The 5,007-nt window shown below is 28.4% G+C and overlaps 1 long non-coding RNA gene across 1 annotated transcript; it reads right to left on the reverse strand.

The window, feature by feature from the left end:
* Positions 1-3,692: 3,692 nt before the first annotated feature.
* LOC150037327 (uncharacterized) lies at positions 3,693-4,700 on the reverse strand. The gene is made up of 2 exons (XR_016528823.1): positions 4,480-4,700; positions 3,693-4,120 (listed from the first exon to the last, which is right to left on the reverse strand). It is a non-coding gene; the product is annotated as an uncharacterized LOC150037327 (long non-coding RNA).
* Positions 4,701-5,007: the final 307 nt, after the last annotated feature.

Raw genomic sequence — 5,007 nt, forward strand, 5'->3', positions numbered from 1 at the left:
TTGACTTTCAAATTAAAATAAATTGTCAACAATTACTTGTTAACTATTAATTGGTTTTACTTGGAATTAGTTAATCAACACAACTTAACCTTTTTACAGGTTCGTAGCATTTCATTTTGACTTTTCAAATAAAATTAGTACTTGTTACAAAAATACATTATTTTATTTTGGATTGTACAAAAGGCCACTCCTCAAGGACTACTTACATTTAGGTATACTTTTGAACTTTTGTTTTACTAAGGGTTCGTTTTGACACAAGTGTCTCAAGTTATCCAAATACTAAAATATTGTAAACAAGTTGTACAACAATTTCATACTCCAAAATTGTTGCTCAAACATGTTAGAGAAAACAATGTTCAAAATTACAATCTCCATTGCATACCCTTAATGGATTTAGGCATCATGTAATTTTAAAAAGATCAAGGTTATGTTAAACAAAGTACTTAACATGTATTAAGTTTAACAAGGCCACATTCTCTTGTTGCAGCACAATTTCATCCAAGTTGTACCTAAGGTCTTCCTGTTGCAACACAATTTCATCTAAATTATACCTAATGCTTAAAGTTGAGATCTTATCTCATCTCTATCAATTAGGCATACTACATTAAATTTTCTGTACTAATCATTATGATCTGATCAAATGTCATGATAGACTTGCCTAAATGACTTGAACTTCAGTTTAATTTCTTTTGAACATTTCAAAGAAAACAAGACTTAAGTTGCATTAGATTTAGATACTTTCTTTCATAAATATTCATCAATCATATTAATGACTTATTTATGAAGTCAGACTTACTCGTTCAGTCACTAGACCACTTGGCTCAAAATGCATAAGTCAAACTGATTCTTTGATCAGATTGCCTTATCTAATAATGTTAAATGACACATTGCATTAAAAGCAAGACTTTTGATAGGTAATATTAATATTAATTTAACTCTAACTCTTACTGTATTATCCGTAACTGTCATTCAAATGTTACAAACAAGTATCTTCTAAGGAGAAAATAATTTTTCTTCCTTTTTGGATTTATTGATCCTTACTCTCTCTCAATTTAGTATTTAGATTTGTTAACTTTTAACACACATAAAAATGTATTTATTTAAAGCTAAACATATTTTCAAACAAATTTTAAAAACATTCCTTATCATTAAAAATTATTCATACTCTATGAATTATTTAATAATAAACTTTAGAGAAATCAAATTTCTCTTATGGTGATAAAAACACCATATTCAACATAAATAAATCGCATTTTTATGTCTCTCACTACGTTAATTGAGATGAGTTTTTCGTTGCCAACTAGTAGATGCTATTATACTAATTTAAGTATTTTCCAAGAAACACGATTTAATAATAATGATGAAAAGAAAGAAAAATTTTGATAGTGAATTCTTGTTCAACTATCAAGGTATGAATCTTTATTCCCCACCAAGAACTTATCAAATTTATTTTATTTTATTTTATTTTATTCTTACTTTCCTTTTGAGGTATTTCTAAAATCCCTCATCATGTGACATTCCAAGCTAATTTGGAAACTTTTTCCTTATTGGCTCTAGCCACAAAAATTTTCTTGGACTCAAATAAAACTTAATATTGGAGGTCACTTAGCTTTCCATGATTCCAACATACAATATATTTTTGTCATAACTTTATCTTCTTATCCAGATACATCATATGTTATCTAGATGATAAAAGTAAGCTACCTTTTCAATTATAATTCATGAACATTTCATGAATTGGCAACACCCTTTTTGAGAAAATTTCCGAAATCAAAGACAAATTTAAAATTATACTTCTATTAAAAGTTGATGACATATTTCTAAGTAACATATTTATCAAACCTTTTGACTTATATTGACAATTAAAAGACTAAAACTCTTGAGAGAAAATGTCATAACCTTGAAATATATAAAACATGTTATTTGGCTATATGCAATCATTTACCCATTCTTATCCAGCATAGAAATTAAAAATGAACCCAGTATATTTAATATGAATTTCATGCATATTGATTCAAAATTTGTATTGCTATGATACTTCAGTGAGTTAGAACAAGCACCACCAAAGAGTAGTCAGTTATCCATTCATAGGATTGATACATTCTTAATCAATTATTACACCAAAATAACTCTTATTCTTATAATAATTAGTTACCACTGATTTAGTCAAGAAATCATTAACTTGCTTAACAATTTCCTGCAAGTGTGATCCTTCATTTTATATCCTAGAGTTTCGCCCTAATGAGCCAATCGAAGAGAAAAATCGATTGGGGAAAAAATTAAAGCGACCCTATCTATTACTGGAGTTTGAGATCAGTTCCCTACAAACTTCTTCCTAAGGGAGACACAAGCAAATGGTGCCACGAGGCTAAACATGAAATCTCACTATCAAACCAATGAAGGAGACTGTAGGATGTGTTGACACACGTCCCTCATTTACTATAAACACTTTCTCCATTCAACTTGATATTGACCTATACAAATACCTTTCGAAGGGGGACATAAGTAAACAGTGTCACGAGGGTGAGCATAGATCGTACGGTGTGAACTTTTAGGGAGAACGTGAAAAGAAAATGACATATCATATATATATCTTTTTCCTCCCACTAAGTATTTTAACAATTGAGGATTCATAACTTAGGTAAATTAGACCAATAAATTTATCTAAATCTTGTTAAAATTTGTCTAGTATAACTTTTATATTGGATAGCTTAACAATGTATGATTATCATTTATTAAACACTTCAATAAATTCCAATTATCAATTGCATGCTTACAAAATATTTGACTAATTCACCTTCTAGATCGGTTTCCGATAGGGGTGTTCCATTTCTGTCAGCTTAAATACACCAATCCTAGATAGAACCTTCCTTAGCAAAGGTCCCTTATAGGTAAATGTTTTATAAATTTAATCTTTTATTTTCTCATTTTAATCCTATTAAAAAAAATAAAAAAATTATTTTAGATCTATTTTCATTAGAAATAAAATTTGAAGATTAATTAAAATAGTTTTAAACCATTTAAAACAAATTGATTAACATTATCCTAATCGCATTAGGCTAGCATGTGATCGAACCATATGCATCTCACGGTATTATTAATTTAATATAACAATTATAAACTAATTAATAAAATCATATTCCATACATATCATATTCATTAACATACATAATATAACTCTTATAGTAATGTTAATGAAAACTATATAACAGGCATGCTTTTAAGCATCCATTAAACCACATAATATAACACTTATATTATAATTATGCAAACTATATAGTATGATCATGCATGTGCATACTTTAAAAATTTAATCTAAACTTTAAATATAACAATGATATTTAAATATGATGCATAATCATGTCTTTTCATTGATTAATATCTCTCTTATATTAATACTAATGAAAATAGTATACATAGTATAACATTTATATTAAAAAGAAATGCATGACATGCTTATTGAAACATGCAACTATATTATTCATCATTTGTATTAAATATGATGCATGTGCATGCTTATTATATCATACAATCATAGAATATAATACTTGTATTAAAAATGATGCATGAATATGTTTATCTTAAAGTGAGAGTCTAAACTATATGACATACATTATGCAACATATAATAAACATTAAATTAATCATACATCATATATAAAAAATTAAATTTATCAGCAAATATAGACCGAATTTTGGAATTCTAAAACTTAATTAAAATAATAGAATAAAATTATATTAATTTGATTAAAAAAATAAAAAGAAAACAAAATTGCTGCAAAAACGGCTTCACTTAAGGCTTGAACCCACGACCTAGCAACCGCTTGCGCACGTCCCAACCTCGGATTGTAGCAACGCTCAGAGGAGCGTAGCTATGCTGACTTTTTGTTGTTGTAGCGTAACGCTACACTGCCTCTAACGTTGCAATACTATATCTTTCCATGATGGACAGAAAATGATGGACAATAACAACATTATAACGCTGTTACCTAGCATTGTAATGCTCTACTTTACACTACCGCACAAGATACTTTTCTCTGCTTCAATATTTGCTTGCTTTGGTTTGATTTTCATCGATCTCCTCAGCAACTTTTGCTCATCGATCGACAAGGACCTACAGACTTGATTACAAAAATAAAATGCCCAAAACAATGGGCTCTTACATCGATCTCATGCAAAACTGTAATCTAAATGCCAAAATTTGAAATTGCTTATTTTGCAAACTCATACATCAAATGCACAGGAAAGTTACACACATCTTCTCTATTTTTCAATTTAAAACAAAAATCAGAAGTACGATTTGACTCTGATACCAACTGTAGGAATCATATTCCTCAGCGGAAGTGTGTGAAAGCTTGTGTTGTTGAAATTCATTTTGGAAATAAAAAAAAATAGAGAAAACATACACAACAGTACAGGATAAACATACATTTACATATAAGCATGATTTTACAAAGAAGAAGGTATTAGAAGAACTAACATTTGAAGACAGTCTTCAAACAATTCTTCTTTGCAACTCACGAACTCCACTGTACTGACTTTTTTCTCGAATTCAACTTATAAGAATACCACCATTGAGCCTTCCTTGCTATTCTCTAGAATAAAATCAAGGATGTGTGAGCTCCTTGATTTTAGTAAGGAAACAGTGATTGAGAGAGGGATTAGATGATTTTGCAGAGAGAGTTTTTATCGAAGAACAACACTTGCTTCTTTTTCTCACACTATTCATGAACCTTCAAAATGTGAGAGAGGGATGGAGGGGGAGTTACAACTCCCCTTCACACATGGACCAAAAAAATAACTCTTTATTTGTAATTAATTTTTAAATTTATTTACTTTAAATATCTATTAAATCTTATTTAATATATAATTAAATTACCAGTATTAATTAATTAGCAACTCCCATTCATACATCGACAAAATAACTCCCTATGGGTAGTTAATTTTTAAATTTATTTAATTTAAATATGTACTAAATATTATTTAATAAATAATTAAATTAATAATT

The sequence above is a fragment of the Benincasa hispida genome, chromosome 3, assembly GCF_027475165.1.
Source record: "Benincasa hispida cultivar pf3 chromosome 3, pf3_genome.v1.1, whole genome shotgun sequence".
In the NCBI taxonomy this organism is placed as follows: domain Eukaryota; kingdom Viridiplantae; phylum Streptophyta; class Magnoliopsida; order Cucurbitales; family Cucurbitaceae; genus Benincasa; species Benincasa hispida.